We start from the raw sequence: 20,513 nt of genomic DNA on the forward strand, positions 1-20,513 counted from the left end.
CTTATGATTTCCAAACCTGTATTGTATCCCTTCTTACCCAACTTTCACTAACCCTTTTCCTAGTTCTTTCTCCCTACCTTTGCATTTTATTCTTTGTTACTTTGTATATCATAAGATAATCGCTCAGAGCTTAACAATAGCAGATATTCGAAACTTCCTTGAAGGATAAAACAAATAATAATAAGATCCCTCAGGTATACAGCTTGTAGACCCGCCAGCTTCGCCGCCCAGGACAAGATCATTATAAAAAGAAAATGTCTTCTTTAGATTGGATGGGTTAAGGGAGACCCATCATCAATAAAATACTGTTGGAGCATTAAAAGAAAATGTTTTCAGGACTAACTTATCACTTAGACAATCGTACATGTGCCACCGCCCCTCTCTCCTCTATCATCTCAGCCACACCTGCCCCCACGCCTGTTACCAGTTTAGACTCGCCTGCCTCTCTCTTCATCACAATAGGACTAACTTTCTCCTCCATCCAAACATTGTCATCCCTCTTCTCTTCCTCCTCCTTCTCTTCTTCTGTAGGGTAGCTTGGTTCCTCCTCGTCGAGCAGATTAAGGATGCCTGTCTCCTCATTTTCCTTAGGGTAAAGACAATTCACTAAGTCAATTTCATATTCCTTTTCGGCATTAAGCTGTAGGAGTGGATTAAGCCTGTTCTCAAAGATGGTTGGTGAATTAGTTTCATACACATCTTTACTAAATTCGTTAGATAGATATAATGTACTTCTTCGGCCATCGCTTCTGAAAAACTAAGTCTCATATTATTAGATTTAATTTATACTTGGTACACACTTTCTCTGGCCTCCCTACATCCTTCCCTCCCTCCCTCCTTCCTTCCCCATCCTTCCCTCACTCCTTACCTTCTCCTAACCCTACCCACACCCATCTTTTTTTTTACCTTTTACCTTTTTTTTTTTTTTTTTTCCTCACTTGCCATATAATACACTTCTTCGATCATTGTTTCTGACAAAAACAAAGACTCATATCATTGTAAGATTTAATTTATACACTTAGTGCGACTTACAATTTTTTTTACTGATGATAAGTAGCCTACATAGGAGATAAAACACATACACATTAGTTACTTGAACGTGCAATTACTACCTCAGTGCCAACAGGTTGAAGCGTGCCAGCAAACCCATGCAAAATTGGCAAATAAGTTTGTTCCCATACAGTATCCACCCTCCCACCACGCCCTATGCCCGTAGGAATAATAATTTTTTCAAAGTCGTTACATCCCATGGCCAAAACAAGTTTCTTAATGCATGTCTTAAAATCATCAAGTATATTTTCACTGCCGTCTTTCTTCACACCCTCCACGTAGTGCATATCTTTGGACGTTTTCACTATTTCTGCAGCCAGTTCATTTGTTTCAAGGGGAGCGCCCCATTCAAACTGCACAACGAGAGCGATGAGGTAAGGTAAAGTTTCTTCTTCTGGCGGCTTCTGCACGATGATGGTCCCAGGTTCGTCCCTGTCCTCCCTCACAGCTCTAGCTAGATTGTATAGTCTCTTCCTTCCAGGGTAAGCATCTTCGTGAGGGTAGACGTTGTGAAGATCTCTAGCAATCCCGTAAGGCTCACATCCCACAGAATTAACACGATACACGAGGCATGTCTTTGAGCGCCTGAATTGCACATCAGCCAGTCGTCCATGCACGAACTTGAGTGGGTAGTACGCCATGTGTGCCGAGTAACTGAATTTACACGTACTTGCAAACGTTTTATACCCTGTCTTACCTATGGGCAGATGTAACATTTCCGTCTGACAGCTGCGAGACTGTCGGTTGCCGCACGTCATTAATATGGATACCACCCGCCTCTACTTTCTCTTTCTCTCTCTCAACTAACTGGGAGGACAGATGCAGTATCTTATTACTCCCTACAGTCCGGTGTCATACATAAGTTTTATTCTTGCTGCTGACAGACGATATTATACATTACTGAGTCATTTAGACTGGAAGAGATCAAAACACTAAATGCTACATTAACCTCATGAATAAGGTAACGTATTTTACTGGTTTATCCTTGTTACCTTCAGACCATTTTGATTACCGTATAGGAAACTTATTGTAGTGAAGGTTCAGTAAATCCTACATCTGGCTTCTGTTGATCGAAGTCTCTTTTTAAGATAGTAAAATTATCTGGGGGTTGCAATATAACAAAATATGTTACATCACTAGGTTCAACACTGAAACACACTCATCAATTTCTGCTGTTATTGTTATGAAATGTTTCAGAGATAAACGAAATACTAAGAAACTAAAATGGAAATGAAAAGAATTAGGAAATATAACAGGAACAAAACTGGAGAAATGTTTTGCCAAAAAGTTCTTGTGATGTATGAAAAAATGTGGGGGGGAGGGAGGGAAATACATTACGGGGAAAAAAATGGATGAATACTGGATGAGGTTTGGAAATATCAAAGGGAAGATGGGTTAAGGGGAATTAAAATAGTGAAGGAGTGAAAAAAAAAAAAAAAAAAAAACTATTTCGAATAATGTTTGGTGATGCATGGGTGAACGCTTGGCAGGAGATAAAGAAAAACAGCGATGAGGAAAACAGAGAGAAATGTATTGAAAAGACCTCGAAGTGCAGGGCTATACAACTGGCAGCCCGAGGACCTAATCATGTCCTTCAGTCGTTTTTGTTTGGTCCTTTGATAGACTCAGAAGAATGAATATAAACAAACAAGCATAAAACAAAGTTTTTTTTATTTACGTATTTCAAGGATAATGTAAAAGCAAATAATATGTGAATTTCTCGTTACTTTTTATGTATAAGTGTTTGGTAAAGCGAGAAAAAAAAAAAGGTAAAATAATGTATGGCCTCTTTGTTAATCAGTGTTTCATAATTCAGCCCCAGTTCTAGAGTAGGTGAATCGCCCAGACGTAATGTATTATGGGACAAATGGGAAAGGAAGGATGAAAACATGTTTGGGAAAAAAATAATGAGGATATGGTTTGTAAGGGATTCGGTGGTGGATGTGTGAAAATTTAGACAAGAAGAAATAACATAAAGCAATGGCAGGAAAAAAAAAAAAAAATGGAAAATGTATTGAAGAGAGATTGGTGTGGGAAAACTAGGTCAAAAGTAATGTAATATTGTGTGGGGGAAAAATATGTAAAAATGTGTTCAAAAGAAGGTTGTAAACACTTCATGTGTACATTGCAAAGAGCCTTAGTATTCTCACGTACACAACAGTAATGAGACTCTAGTAGTAGTAGTAGTAGTTGAGAGAGAGAGAGAGAGAGAGAGGGGGGGGGGATGGGGAAGAGAGTAAAGGCGAACGGTAAAGTGAGGTTTGGGAGTAGGGATAAACAAGAAAAATGAGGGAAAAGGAAGGAGAAGAGATTAAGGGAAAAGATTGGAGGTGTACATTAGCAGGCAGAGAAAGAGAGAGTGTAGCCTGTAAATGACGTGTAAGGAACAGGGACAAGAGGAAGGGAAACCAGGAGAAGTGTAATAAAGGTGTATAAATAAATAAAAAATAAAGAGGCTACAAGCATAAAAACATGAAAGAGAAGCTGTGCAATTAAAGAACTGAGAAACAGAGGTGGGAAGAGGAGGCACACAGTATGACAGAAAAACTAATCAAGATAATGGAAAGGGAAGAGAAGAAAAGAAGCATAGAAAATAGGGCAAGACAAACGACTGAAAGAACCTGACAGAAAATAGGCCTAAACTAGTTAGTGAAGTCTATAAGAAAAAACGTGAATAGTGGGAATATGAGGAAATAAGAAAAGCGTACTGGATGAGGAAAAGACTGCCAAGAAATTTATGAGTGTGGGTAAGGGTGGATAAGGGTATGTGTGATGAGGCAGGGTGAGGTTGAAAAGGTGCAGGTGAATTAACAAGGAAAATTTCTCATCTCTGGCAACTTAACAATGTATTCTACATTATACTCTTGTCATCTCAAGAGCTTTATTAAGTATGGGAAGATTTCTACCTCGAAAGGTTAGACACAGCTTTATTTTTCCTGTTCATTAACAACAGGTAAATAAAATAATAATAAGAAAATCCGTCGGATAAGAAGGTGCGAATGCAGGAAGCAAAGATGGGAGTGGAGACGCAGTTGCAAATAAGTGAAAGTAAAAGTGAAGGAAAGGATATTTAGGGGCAATAAAATACTGTAGAGCTGTCTTCTTGTTAGCCAAGGAGGTTCCTAACATCTCCTACATAGCAGCTTATTGCATATTACAACTCCATACTCTCTCAACATGTTTTTTCCAAATTTAATGAGGGAGGAAGCAATGAGTTTCGTGACTATGTGCCGGCTCACGAAGGACGGTACGATAAGCTCTATGCCGCAAAACTTCATTATCCAGAAAACTAAAGCAACAAAGGGTTAACATTTATGTGTATGTTGTTCATACCTTCTTTATATCGAAATCGTCTTCACGATAACCCAACAAGAGAACAATAACATGACATTTGCAGGAACATGACGGGATGGAAGAGATTTCCGGGAGCCAGCTAAGTCCACAAGTGTAGGAACCAAAGGAGGCGTAGGTGGAGAGAAAGTGGTGCTGAAGTAACTATGAAGGAGAGGGTGGAGAAGGTGCAGGCTGTTGTGTGGGATGAAGAGAATGGCAAGTGGGATGATAAAAGGTAAAGGTAAAGAAAATGAAGAGTGTGGGAAGCGGTGGAAGAAGTTAAGTGTGAAGAGAAAGGGTGAGGTTGGAAAGCAACAGGTGAATTCAGTAGCGATCTGGCAATACAGCGATGTATTCTAAATTATATTTTTATCACGTCTAGAGCTTTATTCAAACTGGGCAGATTCTTTGCTCGAAAGGTTAGATACAGCTTTATATTTCTTCGTCACTAACAAGAGTTAAAATAATAATAATAAAATTCGTCGGCGGTCAGAAGAGAATAATCTTAACACTCAGCCCACGGGAAGGTTTCGTGGAGTTTTTTTTTTTTTTATGCAAGGAAGAAAGAACCAAAGGCCATGAGCCCGCAATAACAGTTCCCTCCAAGAGAAAAACAAAATACAATAAAGAGCCAAATTCAAGATCCGATCATTTTGAGATGCCTGGACACACTGCTTTTGAAAGACTGGAGATCATAGGCTGCAGCAAATACAGACAGAGGGAGACAGTTCCAGAGATGACGTGTTGCATAAATGAAAGACTGGGAGTAACGGTTAACTCTTGCTTTAGAGAATTGGACAAAAAAGGGATGAGAGTTTGCTGCCAGACGGGTGCTACGCGCCCGTCGTAGAGGTGGAGGAATGCATGCAGACAGTTCAGAGGAGCAGTGACCATTAAAGTAGCGATAGAAAAGAGATAAAGATGCAACAGTGCGGCGAAGAGAGAGGTTGAAGGGAGTCAGTAAGAGGAGGAGAGTTAATGAGACGAAAAGCCTTTGACTCCACCCTATTGAGAAGAGCTGTATGGGGGGAGCCTCCCCACACATGAGAGTTGTACTCCACACAGGGGCGGATAAAACCCCTGTATAGAGTCAACAATTGTGCAGGGGTAAAGAAAGAGTGGATTCGGCTTAGCACACTCAATCTCTTGGAAGCAGATTTTACAAGAGATGTAATATGATCTTTCCAAGATACGTCTCGAGTAAATGAAACCTCAAGCATGTTCAAGGATGATGCAGGATTAAGCTGAATAGTATTAAACATTAATGGGTATACCTGTGAAAGATTTTGTCGGGTTGATAGGTATAAGAACGGAGTCTTAGATGCATTAAAAACAACCATATTATTTTTACCCTAGTCAGAGATACGAGCCAAATCAGATTAGGTGTGCCATAGCCTCATCCCTTGTTTGTTGAAGTAACTGTTGAGACTGGCGTTGCGGGAACCGAATGGAAAGGTGAAGGGTGGAGTCATCAGCGTATGAGTGGATAAGGTTAGATGTACAGCTTAGAAGGTCATTGATGAATAAAAGGAAGAGAGTTGGTGATAGGACAGAGCCCTGAGGAACACCACTGTTGATAGATCTAGAAGAACAATGGCCATCTACAACAGCGGCTATTGAACGACCAGAAAGGAAGCTAGAGATGAAGGCACAGATAGAAGGATAGAAACTGTAGGAGAGCAGTTTGGAAATTAAAGTATTATGCCAGACTCGATCGAAAGCCTTAGAGATGTCAAGCGCAATGGCAAAGGTTTCGCCAAAGTCCCGAAAGGAGGATGACCAGGAGTCTGAAAGGTAGGTGAGAAGATCGCCAGTGGAGTGTCCCTGACGGAACCCGTACTGACGATCAGAAAGAAGGTTCCGATAGGAAAGATGTCTTAAAATTTTTCTATTCAGAATTGACTCGAAAACTTTTGAAATACAGGACGTTAAAACAATTCGACGATAGTTGGAGGGTTGGGAGTGGTCACCCTTCTTTGGGACTGGTTGAATGAGAGCAAACTTCCAGCAAAAAGGAAAGGTACAAGTTGACAGACAAAGGCGAAAGAGTTTGCCTAGGCAGGGTGTAAACACAGGAGCACAGTTCTTGAGAACAACAGGAGGGACCCCAACAGGCCCATATGCCTTGTTAGTACTGAGGCTAGTGATGGCAGAAAATACATCAGCTGAAGAAATTTTAACGTTAGCCATGAAGAAGTCAGAGGGAGGAAGTGATGGAGGAACAGCACCAGAATCGTCTAAGGTGGAATTGGAGGAGAAAGTCTGTGTGAAGAGATCTGCTTTATCAGTAGAAGAAATAGCTACAGAACCATCAGAGTAGAAAAGAGGAGGGAAGGATGATGAGGTAAAGTTGTTAGAAAGGTTTTTGGCAAGGTGCCAGAAGGAGCGGGAAGAATTCGAGTTGGAGAGTTGAGAGCATTTAGTATGGATGAAATTATTCTTAGCAGAGCGAAGAACAGACTTATCACAATTCCGGGCAGAAACGTAAAGGTGATGTGTTTCAGGGGTGGGTTGGCTCCGGTACCTTTTGTAGGCCCTCTCTTTGTTGCGGACAGCATTAGAACAAGCGTGATTAAACCAAGGCTTTCTTGCATTAGTCAAAGGATATGAGAAAGGAATGTATGCTTTCAGGCCCGAGAGAATAACCTCCGTAATGCGCAAGGCACACTCAGATGGCTCACTGCCATGGAAGCAATAATCATTCTAGGGAAAATCAAAGAAGTACTGCCTGAGGGCCTCGCAATCAGCAGCTCCAAAGTGCCAGAAACGACGTTTCCCTGGAGGGTCCACGGGCCGTACCAGAGTGAAAGGACAGGTTAAGGTGATAAGGTTGTGATTGGAGGAGCCCAACGGAGAGAAAAGATTAACAGAGTAAGCAGAAGGATTAGTTATGAGGAAGAGGTCATGTATGTTGGAGCTCTCTCCAAGGTGGTCAGGGATACGGGTAGGGTGCTGTACAAGCTGCTCTAGGTCATTAAGGATAGAAAAGATGTAGGCTTGTTCACCAGGTGGATCAGTGAAAGGAGAGGAGAGCCAAAGGTGGTGGTGAACGTTGAAATCTCCTAGAATGGAGATTTCAGAGAAAGGGGAAATGGATAGAATGTGTTCCATCGTAGAAGTAAGATAGTCGAAGAATTTTTGATAGTCAGTAGAATTATGGGATAAGTAAACAGCACAGATATATATAATCAGAGATTGACAGGAAAGCCGAAGCCAGAGTGTGGAGAATTGAGAAGAATCAAGTTCAGGAACACGAGAGCCAGAGAAGTCGTTGCGTATATATACACAACAGCCACCTTTGGCTTTGAAATGAGTATAGAGAAAGTAGGAGGATACAGAAAAGGGTTTGCTGTCAGTTGCCTCAGACAGCTGAGTCTCAGTTAGAAAAAGAAGGTGAGGTTTAGAGGAGGAGAGGTGGTGCTCAACAGAGCAAAAGTTAGAGGAAAGGCCACGAATGTTGCAGAAATGAAGAATAAGAGAGTCAGACAGTGGTTCCAGGCACCTCGAGTCGTCACCTGGAGAAGGGCGGATGGTGGGGGCATTGATGGCCCCCCCCCCTGGGGACTCAGAGGCTTGGTGATGAGACGCCATAATTTTTTGAATTTTGGAAAAGGACGTGTAGTGTGTACTGTGCATGTAGTTTGGTGTAGATAGTTAGAGAAATTTGTACTGGAGAGCATGTTGGCCTACTCTCTGTGTAACTGAGACACTGAAAAAGTTCAGCAAAGGGGGATGGTCAGGAACTAGTCCTGAGGGCTGATGAAACGGGAGCTCCAGCACTCCCTGTCATCAGCTTTCCATCTACCTGGGGAGTACTGCCCTGCTCGACTGGTGGTACAGTCTACTCCCAGGTATGTAAAATCGTAGCTCTCCTCACTATGGTGTGGAAATCTCACAATACATTAGAAGTGTAAAGAAAGATAAACAGAGGGAGGAATTGGAAAGAAGACAAAAACATATCGAAGAGGTTCAAATCATCAACCATAAGAAGAAAGATATCTGCTTCGTTGTTATCTTGTGCAAGTCATGACCCACAGACATATATATTTGTTAAGAAGGGAAAGGCTGGCAAGAGAGCAGAACAAGGAACATTGGTAAATCAGATGATTAACTGGACTAGATTTCCGGGGATGGAAAAGAACGAACGGATATGTGAGAGAAGAAATCAAGATCCTGAGCAGGATGATATACGGTACGAGACAGGGTTTAGGAGCTGTCCCTACGTCAGTAACACCACTGCGATAAGGGCTTAAACCCTCGTAGGTGAACTCGTGGAAAAAAGTCCCTGTTACCGTGTGAAGCAGGACTGGATTTTGTATGCCTTTATGATGAAGTATGTGGTGACATTTAGTAGAATGAGGTGTCACCGAAGGGTCATCAATCACTCAGTTTTTTTTATGATCAGGCGGCGGCGGCGCCTCTAGTAATAAGAACTACTGTGCGCGACTGGCTGAAATGCTAATCAGAGGTCCTTTAGCTAATTGCATACACATCTAAAAACTTGCTGTAAAATCGTTTGGCCTTATCCAAGCAAAGCATATAACTGGCCTGCCGAGGTTTAGCCACGTCAGCCCCAGCACGAAACCCTCCACTTCAAAAAAAAAAAAAAAAAAAAAAAGGGTAAAAATATGTCATCAGACTGAAGGGATTCTGGGTTAACAGTGAGGTGAAAGGGTTGAGAGGAAAGTGCTGAGGAGACAGCATGAGTCAATAATGAATAAATAAGGAAGGATGGAGGAGATGGGTGTGGGATGAAGAGAAACATAAGGCGCATGAAAATGAGCAAAGGGTGGGGGAGATGAGGATGATGTATAACGTCAGGGTGAAGATGAAGTTGATGGAGTCTGAGAGTAGGATTTCGGGAAGCAATATAATTAAGGCTGAAGTTAGAGCTGAGATTAAGTGTAAGAAAAAAATACCGCTTAAAGGCAAGGGGCATAGGAAAGATGGAAGTGCGAGAAGGGAGGAGAGACAGTGCAAGGACAGAGAGATTGAGAGAGGGAGGGAGCGTGGGAGGAAAGGCCGGTACAACGAGAAGGGAGGGAGGGAGAGAGGGCCTGAGAAAGGAGAAGGGAAAATGAGAGGGACAGTGAAAGGGAGGAATGATAGAATAAGGGTGGTGGGGGAGCAGGTAAATGTAGGGAGGGAGGAAGGGATAGTTTAAGTGCGGAGGGAATGGAGGACTTCCATTTTTTTTTTTTTTTTTCAAGGGCAATATTTGGCTATCGATCACGTACATAGAATATAATGCCATCAACCCACAAAAATAATCCCTGTTTTAACTAATTCTTTTAGCGATTTACAAACAAAATACCCAAGTATATAAATTCCTAAAAAACATAATGGTGGATGGGGGGAAAGATCAGGAAAGGTGGAGGAAGAGACAGAAAAGTGTGAGGGAGGGAAAGAGTCTGTCATATTCACAATGTTCAACTAGGCTAGAAGAAGGTTCTTTGTCTCAAGAGCACACTTTAATAAATATTTTTTCATCTTACTAGTATCCACTTGCAATGCGCGAGTATGAAGCACAGTTTTCTCATAATCCGCCATCGTCCCTGTACTTACATTATTTCGTTCTTTCATTTGCATTCTGAGTTTAATCACTCATGCAGTGCTGCTCTCGGGCGACTATCCGAGATCAGCACTTCCTTCTTTCTGTTCTTTCTTCAGCTTCTGTCTTTCTTTCCTCCATTATTTCCTCTTCCTTCTGTCTACGGGTGACTCTACACTGAGTGACAAGCCAAATGGTTTCCTGTACCCCAGGAAACCATTTACTACGCTGGGTGGTAACCATATGACCTAATTATGGCACCTGGTGGTTTATTGAGTAATTCAGACGTTCCAACCGGATTGAGTCTGTGCAGGTGTATATCCAAGGGATAGTTGGGGTTTACTGATCACGTAATGCCACTCAGCGATGTGAGAGGCTGGTCACTCTCATCTTAAATGTCAGGACCAACTTGCGTAGCCCCGGGGTCCTACACTCTTCATGGTTTCAGGAAAACTAAAATCAGTCAGATTTGTACTAACGAAGTAGTTTCCACGGTCCATACTAACAAGTATTCGCAATGACTGCAAAAAGTAGATAAAAAGAATATGTAGGAATGGCAGGTAGAGCTATGGTGGTGACACCACTCTGGAGCAGCTGTCAAAGTGGTAGCGTCCCCCCACGCCACCGTTATAGTAAACATCTGCCATCGATGGCGTTGCGTTGCTTCTAAAAAGGCGGGAACCTGGAACCAGTCTCACTCTTTCCACTCTGATGAATAGACATGTCACATGCGCGCGAGGAGATAGGGTGGTGGGAAACCCCCTACCTGAAGAACAAAAGGCAGATCTTCGACGCCTTCAGCGGGAGAAAGCGTGTCCCTCGTCGTGGACTCTCAACAGAAAAAACACCCTGTGAGGATTCCGAACACCATCAGATCCTGAGTGGATTCCCGAGCCGGCAGGGGCCGGGCGCCCCTTGATATTCATCTGCAGAAGCATGTGTGTCCTGTGTGGAGTCCCGCACTGGCAGGAGTCATGTGCCCTGACGTGAGTGTAAGTTATCCTCTGTTCTCTATCAAATCTTATCCTATGCCACCACAGCCGAAGATGATCTGTGAAAAACAAAAAACGAAAAAATGAAAAAAAGGGCCTAATCCTCGTCCTACCCCCTCTTTCTCTCTCTCCTTTCATTTACACAACACGCATGAACCTGCAACCCGTCCTTCCATTCACACAACCTTTTCAATCTGGTTCTCCACACACACACATCCTCTACTTCCATAAACAAACACACACACTGACCCTTGCACCTGTCCCCTTCTACTCTTAGTCTATGCCACCACGGCCGAAAACACTCTGTACAAGCCAGATTCACTCTTGCACCTGTTCTTTCCTCGAACATTAACTCTCTCTTCTTCTGTAAACAAATACCTACCCTTCCACCTGTCCAATTCTACTCTTAGCCTATGCCACCACGACCGAAAACACTCTTGCACCTGTTCATCCTTCCGAACATTCACCCTTCCTCATTCCGTAAACAAACATTGACCCTGGCACCTGTTCTACGTCCTTCCACTTCTGCCCAAACCAATTCCTACCTGTCCACTTCTACTCTTAGCCTATGCCACCATGGCCAAAAACGCTCGTGCACCTGTTCTTCCTTCCGAACCTTCACTCTTCCTGCTTCCGTAAACAAACACTGACCCTTGCACCTGTCCATTTCTACTCCTAGACTATGTCACCACGGCCGAAAACGCTGTTGCACCTGTTCTTCCTTCCGACCCTTCGCCCTTCCTCCTTATGTAAAGAAACACTGATCCTTGCACCTGTCCACTTCTACTCTTAGCCTATGCCACCATGGCCGAAAACGCTCTTGCACCTGTTCATCCTTCCGAACCTTCGCCTTTCTTCCTTCCGTAAACAAACATTGACCTTTGCACCTGTTCCACGCCCTTCCACTTTCGCCCAAGCCAGTTCCTACCCCTCCTTCCTCTCAACCCAACTCGCCCTTGAACATGTTCTTCCTCCAGTCATTCACTCTGCACCTGTACTTCCGCTCAAACCAGTCAACTTCCATTCAAAACAATACCCTGCCCCCCCTTTCCCGGCTCCCAACCCCCCTTCCGCACAGATTACAAATTCGGACGTGGTGGCATAACTCACACTACTGAGGTTGTGATCGGAGGAGCCCAATGAAGAGGAAAAAGCAACAGAAAGGAAAGATGTATACATAATGTATGTATGTATTTTTTTTTTTTTTGAGAGGAAGAAGGAATAAAAGGCAAGAAGCCCACAAAACGATTCCTTCCAAGAAATAAAGAAACAATACAAAGAAGAGCCAACTTCAAGATTCGTTCATTTCAAGATGCCTGGACACACTGAATTTCAAAAACTGGAGATCATAGGAACTGAGAAATACAGACAAAGGGAGACAGTTCCAGAGTTGACCTGTTGCATAAACGAAGGACTGGGAGTAACGGTTAACTCTTGCATTAGAAAGCTGGACAGAAAAGGGATGAGAGTTTGTTGCTAGACGGGTGCTACGTACCCATTGTAGAAGTGGAGGAATGCAAGCAGATAGTTCAGAGGAGCAGTGATCATGGAAGTAGCGACAGAAAAGAGATAAAGAGGCAACAGAGCAGCGAAGAGACAGAGGTTGAAGGGAGCCAGTAAGAGATGGAGAGTTAATGAGACAAAAAGTCTTTGACTCCATCCTACTGAGATCAGTTGTATGTGGGGAGCCTCCCAACACATGATATTTGTACTCCACACAGGGGTGAATAAAACCTGTGTATAAAGTCAACAGTTGTGCAGGGGTAAAGAAGGTTTGGAGTCGGCTTAGCACACCTAATCTCCTGGAAGCAGGTTTTACAAGAGATGTAATATGATCTTTCCAAGATAAATCCCGAGAGAATGAAACTCCAAGCATGTTCAAGGATGAAGCAGGATTGAGCTGGATATTATTAAACATTAGTCGATACTCCTGTGGAAGATATGGCCGGGTTGCTTGGTGTAAGAACTGAGTCTTTGATGCATTAAAAACAAGATTACTTTTATCTCAGTCAGAGATACGAGCCAAGTCAGACATTGGGAGTGCTATAGCCTCATCCCTTGATTGTTGAAGTAACTGCTGGGATGGATGTTGTGGGAACCGAATGGAAGGGTGAAGGGTGGAATCATCAGCGTACCAGTGGATAGGGTTAGATGTACATCTTAGGTCATTGATGAATAAAAGGAAGAGACCTGGTGATAGGACAGAGCCCTGGGGAAAACCACTGTTGATAGATCTAGGAGAAAAACGATGACCGTCTACACCAGCGGCTATAGAGCGACCAGAAAAGAAGCTAGAGATGAAGGCACGGATAGAGGAATAGAAACAGTAAGAGGGCAGTTTGGAAATTGAAGATTTATGCCAGAACCAATCGAAAGCCTTTGAGATGTCAAGCGCAATGGTAAAGCTTTTGCCAAAGTACCAAAAGGAGGATGACCAGGAGTCTGAGAGGTAGATGAGAAGATCGCCAGTGGAGGGTCCCTGACGGAACACATTCTGATGATCAGAAAGAAGGTTGTGACAGGAAAGATGCTTTATAATTGTTCTATTAGGAATAGACTTGAAAACTTTAAGACACAGGATGTTAAAGCAATTGGATGAATGTTAGAGGGCTGGGAATGGTCACCCTTCTTTGGGACTAGCTATATTAGAGTAAACGTCCAGCAAGAAGGAAAGGTACCAGTTGAATGACAGAGGCAAAAGAGTTTTCCTAGGCAGGGTGTAAGCACGGAAGCACAGTTCTTGAGGACAACAGGAGGGACTCCATCAGGACCATATACCTTGTTAGTACTGACGCCAGTGATGTTAGAAAATACATCAGCTGAAGAAATTTTAATTTCAGCCATTAGGAAGTCTGAGGAGGGAAGTGATGGATAAACAGCACGGGAATCGTCTAATATGGAATTGGAGGAGAAAAAATCTGCTTTATCAGAAGAAGAAATAACTACAGAGCCATCAGAGTAGACAAGAGGAGGGAAGGATGATGAGGTAAAGTTGTTAGAAAGGTTTTTGACAAGGTGCCAGAAGGAGCGGGATGAATTCGAATTGGAGAGCTGAGAGCATTTAGTACGGTTGAAATTATTTTTAGCAGAGCAAAGAATAGACTTAGCATGATTCCCAGCAGAAACATAAAAAAGGCTGTGATTCAGGGGTGGGTTGGCTCTGGAACCTTTAATAGGCCCTTTCCTTGTTGTGGACAGCATTAGAAAAAGCATGATTAAACCAAGGCTTTCTTGTATTAGTCAAAGGATATGAGAAAGGAATGTATGTTTCCATGTCAGAGAGAATAACCTCCATAATGCGCAAGGCACACTCAGATGGCTTCCGGCCATGGAAGCAATAATCATTCCAGGGACAATCAAAGAGGCACTGCCTGATGGCCTCCCAGTCTGTAGCTCCAATGTGCCACAGTCGACATTTCATTGGAAGGTCCACAGACTGTATTGGAGCAAGAGGACAGGTTAAGGTAATAAGGTTGTGATCAGAGGAGCCCAACGGAGAGAAAAGATTAAGAGTGCAAACAGAAGGATTAGCTGTGACGAAGAAGTCAAGTACAGTATGTTGGAGCCCTCTCCAAAATCATCAGGGATACAAGTAGCGTGCTGTACAAGCTGCTCTAGGTCATTAACCCTTCCGTGGCCATTGGTCTGGAATTTCCTGTACACCCCAGGCCGACGTGGGGGCCATTTTCTGAAGTTTCAAAAGTTGATTTTCTTTTTCCTTGCCATACTGAAGAGAAAGTTCAGACGAACCTAACTGCAAATCCCAGCTTCCTAGACCCATTATGTGGCTTCTAATGTAGCACGAAAGAAGCAGAAATATTGGCAACCGATATCTGCCTCCCAGAGGCGCTGCTGCAGTGCAACTTTGCAGGTGTTGTTATTGTTTTTTACCCCCAAAAGAATGAGAATGCTGCTGAAATGTTGTGTATATATGAGATGTGATGATATCGAATGATTTCAGTACATAGTATATTAGGAATGGCTGGAAAAAATAATATTATGAATACTTTTTCACCTTTTTTATATAATATATGTTTATGGTAGTTTCTGGTTACTATTAACGTTATCGTTGTGCCCATGCTTGGAAAAGGGAGTGAAAGGGTTGAGTTTTCAGTCATAAATGAGAAAATTCCCTGACCTTTGAGGCTTGGCTTTCCCATGGGAGATGAAAGTGGAGGGTCAGCTCCAATTAGCAATACTGAAGCTGAGTCGCAACTTCCAGCTCCCACACCATGTACATGGCTAAAAATGAAATCGAAATGCACTTTCAAAACTATGAATAAGTTTAATTATTTAGAATACAATGATAAAGCAGAAATAAATACGTTTACAGACGGGGGAAAACAAATTTTTTTTCCTATTTTACCTTGTTATGCCACAAATAATGTTGCTTTCTCGTAAACAAGGTGGTTGTGTGTGTTTTGCAAAGGAGGAAAAAGATAATATATTCTCTCTGGGTCGAGATAATGGGTGTAACTATGTGATTTTAGGCATGGCCACGAGTTACGGCAGCGGGTGGTGAGCTGACAGATGATATGTGAGAGGGTGAAGGGAAAGTCAGTCTCATATCCTATATATTCATTCACTTCCCGAAAGTTTTCAAAGTTTTCCACAAGTCACACTGCATCGATTGGTCCAAACCATTACAACAGTCCTGAGCAAACAGGTAAAGATACGAAGACAACAATGTATTTTTCACTTATTTTCATGTATTTTTTGTTTGTGCCTGTATTAATTCATAATCGTAAACAGGTGGTTCTGTGTGTTTTGCAAGAGAGGACAAAGATGATATTTTCTGCCTGGGTCGAGATAATGGGTGTAGTTGTCCTTGTTTAGGCATGGCCGGGAGTGAAAAATCGAAAATCTACTCATCACAGCAGAAGACTCTGAACTGCTTGATGGGGTGTATGGGAGTGTAGTGTAGGTCAGCCTGAAGACGTTCAGAACTTTCGTTCACTTCCCCAAAATTTTTGCAGTTTTTTGTAAGCCACGCTCAAACGACGCCTGCAGCCATTTATCGACTAAATGTCATTCGATAACGGCGGCCACTGAGTGACTTAGGATAGAAAAGACTTAGGTTTGTTCACCAGGTGCATCAGTGAAAGGAAAGGAGAGCCAAAGATGGTGATGAACATTGAAATCTCCCAGAATGGAGATTTCGGTGAAAAGAGAAATGGATACAATGTGTTCTATCGTAGAAGTAAGACAGTTGAAGAATTTTTTATAGTGAGTAGACATAGGGGATAAGTAAACAGTGCAGATATACTTAGTCAGAGAATGACAGGAGAGCCAAAGCCAGAGAGTAGAGAATTCAGAAGAATCAAGTTCAGTAACAAGAGAGCAAGATAAGTCGTTGCGTATATACACACAACAGTCACCTTTGGCTTTCAAATGAGTATAGGGAAAGTAGAAGGATACAGAAAAGGGTTTGCTCTCAGTTGCCTCAGACAGCTTCGTCTCAGTTAAAAACAGGAGGTGAGGTTTAGAGGAGGAAAAGTGGTGTTCAACAGAGAGAAAGTTAGAGGATAGACCGTGAATGCTGCAGAAATGAAGAAGTGAGTCAGACTTTGGTTCAAGGCAGCTCGTAGTATCGTCACCGGGAGAGGGGCGGTTGGTTAAGGCATTTATGGTCCCTCCTCCCCAGGGGGACTCTGCGGCATGGTTTCGGTGCGCCATTTTCATTTTTGTTTAAATTTGAAAAGGAAGTGTAGTGTGCACTGTGCATGTAGTTTAGTGTTGACAGTTAGAGAAACATGTACTGGAGAGCATGCTGGCCTCTTCTCTGTGTTTGTGAAACACTGAAAAGGTTCAGCAAAGGGGGATGGTCAGGAACTACTCCCAAGGGCTGATGAAACGGGAGCTCCAGCTCTCCCTGTCATCAGCTTTCCACCCACCCTGCGAGTACTTCCCTGCCTGACTGGTGCTACAGTCTACTCTTGCTTAACCCGAGGCGTCCCATCGACGTATGACTATGTTGCAAGTTTATGTAACTGCCAGTCCCGTCGATGTACTGGTATGTCGCTCAACTCCAAGGTTCATAATTTGCACATTTTTCAAATCTCACGCTTGATTTTGGGTAGGTAGGGTCGTGCGACCTTTCCCTACCTGCCACCAGGTGGGGACTCTCAGTGACCCCGCACAACCCGTGCTCAGCCTCAGCTCGGTCACTCACCTGTTAGCAGTGACCCAGGTCAGACATGGCGCACAGAGGTCTCTCAGAGGAGGAAATTCAAGCCACCCTGGATGCCCTCACAGGCGACAGTGATTCTCCCCTCGATGACAAGGTGATGGACAAGGATAATGTCCAACCAGAGGAGGAGGAAACTAGCAGCAGTGATGAGGATGTCCCCTCCCCCAGGAAGCGGCGCTACGTGACCTATCGTTCTGCTAGAGAGGGCCAGCCTGCACCAAAACAACGTGCAACAACTTCTCGGCAGCCCCTACGTGACGTGGAGCCCGAATTAAAGGACGAGGACGAGGACGGAGCCATGAGACGTGCTGCCACGTGGTACGGCAGCAAGATTATCAAGCATCGTGGCCCCAAGCACACAGCACGTCGTACTAGCAGGTATGGGTCTAGTGTTTTGTTTAGGGAGGGCGGAAGTGGCATGGAGGGAGTAGGGAGTGAAATCGAAAGTTCTGGGGTGATCATTGAAAGTGAGAGTGGTGGGAGTGAGTCATTGACCTCCCGTAGTGGTGTGAGGCGGCGGGGCATATCACGTGGGGCAGTGAGGGTGCATGGTGAATCACGTGGTGTGGTGATGGAGTGGGAAGGTGAGGATGAGCCATTCCCCAGCACGTCTTATGCTCCCCAATATTCCCGGACTTCCTCCCCACAGCCCCCTGATGTTCCCCAAGGCTGTAAGGGTAAGGGAAAGGGGAAGGGTAAAGGCCAAGGGAAGAGGAGTGCGAGTGGGGAAGCCCTCCGCACTGCTCCTCCCCAAGAGAAAGGTCATAGCGAGTGCACTGAATAAGAAGATGTGCGCAAAACTTATGCTAAATATCATCGTAATGAATGAAAGCAGCTGAAAACATTTACATACAGTCAAAAATGATAAAATGTCATTGAAACATTATTATCTATCTATCTATCTATTGCCAGACGCCTCAATCCCGTTTGGGGTGGCCACAAACAAATCGCCTCCAAGTCGCCCTGTCCCCCGCCATTTCACTCCCCTGCTCCCAACTCACACCCCCCTCTCTCATATACCTCTCCACCCCATCTCTCCATCTCATCCTCGGCCTCCCCCTCCCTCTTTCCCCCTACACCTCACTCACATACACTCTCTTCGTCAGTCTTTCACCCTCCATCCTCTCCACATGGCCAAACCACCTCAGTGTGTTCCTCATAACGCTTCCTATCACATCCACATCAACACCACAACGCTCCTTTATATCCTCATTCGTCAGCCTGTCTCTCCATGTGACTCCACAAGCTCCTCTTAAATAACTCATTTCCACTGCTCTCACTCTTGACTTGTGTCCTTCCAACAACGTCCAAGCTTCACTTCCGTACGTTAGAGTTAGTATCACAATACTGTCATGTAATAACTTTTTCACTTCCCTGCTCACTTCCCTGTTTCTTATCACTGCTTTCAAAGAACCAGCAACCTTTCTTCCCTGCTGTACCCTTTCAAGCACTTCACCCTCCAAACCTCCATCCTTACTCATCACACTACCCAAGAACTTAAACGTACTCACATTTTCCAATTCCTCACCATCCAACACTTTATCACTGTACCACAGAGGCTCATAAATATATATATATATATATATATATATATATATATATATATATATATATATATATATATACACACACACACACACACACACACATATATATATATATATATATATATATATATATATATATATATATATATATATATATGTAACTTGTAGGAGGCGGTCAGAATCTGATGGTCCGAAACACCACTGCTACCAAATGTAACTTGCAATACTTTGGTGATAGAAACTCCGTGTACAAACAGCTAGATACGGAGTTTATTACGAGCTCACAGTAAAATAGTCTGTCCTTCTTGAGTGCTCAGAACTGACGCAATAACGCCTTCGCCCAGGCTTGGGCTCTGGGAAAGCGTGCTAGGTCAGCAAGTTTAGTGGGGGCAGTATGCATTGGGGGGGAACATATACATCGGGGGTAGACAGATTGTGGAGGGGGTACATATAGACAGACAGATAGATAGATAGATAGATAGATATAGATATAGATAGATAGATAGATAAATAGATAGATATATTACCTAGATAGATAGATAGATAATATATAGGTATATAAATATATGTAGTATATAATGTACTACATCTCTCTCTCTCTCTCTCTCTCTCTATGTATATATGTATGTACTGTATATATGTATGTGTAGAGAGAGAGAGAGAGAGAGGGACAGAGACTGTATATATATATATATATATATATATATATATATATATATATATATATATATATATATATATATATATATACCCCTCGTCAGGCAGGGATACTGCCTGGCCCCTAACGCCCCCCACGCCTTTGTCTCGCCAACTCACCTGTTAGCGGTAACCTGGCCAGTAAAGACATTTCTCGCCACGGTCTCTTCAATGACGAAACTCAGGGCGAAAGTTATTCCCAAGATCGACGACAAAGGAAGAAACAAGTCAGAGGAAGAAACACGCAGAAGTGATGAGTTGATAACATCATAGAGGAAGGTGAGCTATGCTGATGTTTTTGGTGAATGAAACAATGCTTATATCACCAATATTATTGTCTGAAAACTAATATACTCTTGTACTACATATAAATTTGTACCAAATAAATAAATATCTTACTTTTTATGAGTGGTTTGGAATAGTTACTCCTCCCATAGAAAATGATTTCATTGGAGCATGGCCCACTGAAGACGGTAGCAGGTATTCAGAGGGACACCTGTATAATGCAATTATAAGCTCAGCTGACCACTTTTATGGCCATTTTCCAATGCTTCTCATAAAAAGTGGAGGTTTTAGCAAAAAAAAAAAAAAAAAAAAATCGAAAATCTGCTGGGATGGGGGGGGGGGGGATCAATGGTGAAACATCGGTCGGAATGCGGCGGGTTAAATCTGGAGATGAACACTACCAATGTAGAGGGCTTTGGAATTTTGACTGCCGGAAATCGCGTATCAATGTATAACAGTACCCCATCCCTCACTGCATTACTTCTCTCACCTAAAAATGTTTTAACCTTGTATGTACTGTGCTAAAAATATCTCTTTTTTTGGGCCATGAGTCTGTTACCCCCATTACATGGTACTCTTGAACAAGAAAATTAAACTCTATATCACAAACTTTATTCTCACAACTACACACATTCACTGTTGAAGCCTTAATGTCCATTAGTCTCTCTTCGATTTTTTTATGTCTACACTGACTCTTCCAGAGGCATTGTATGGTGATTTCTTCTATTTGCATCATCAATGAGACGACCGAGACGACAAGAACCAACCGAGTACAAGTGGAAACCATCACGTGCAAATAGAGCCCGCTGCTTTTAAAAAATATTTTAGGTGTTGATGAACTCAAATCTCTCCTGTAAACAGATACTTGA

Source organism: Coenobita brevimanus, chromosome 50 (genome assembly GCF_032717465.1).
Source record: "Coenobita brevimanus isolate Jiangsu-jjx chromosome 50, ASM3271746v2, whole genome shotgun sequence".
Classification (NCBI taxonomy): Eukaryota; Metazoa; Arthropoda; class Malacostraca; order Decapoda; family Coenobitidae; genus Coenobita; species Coenobita brevimanus.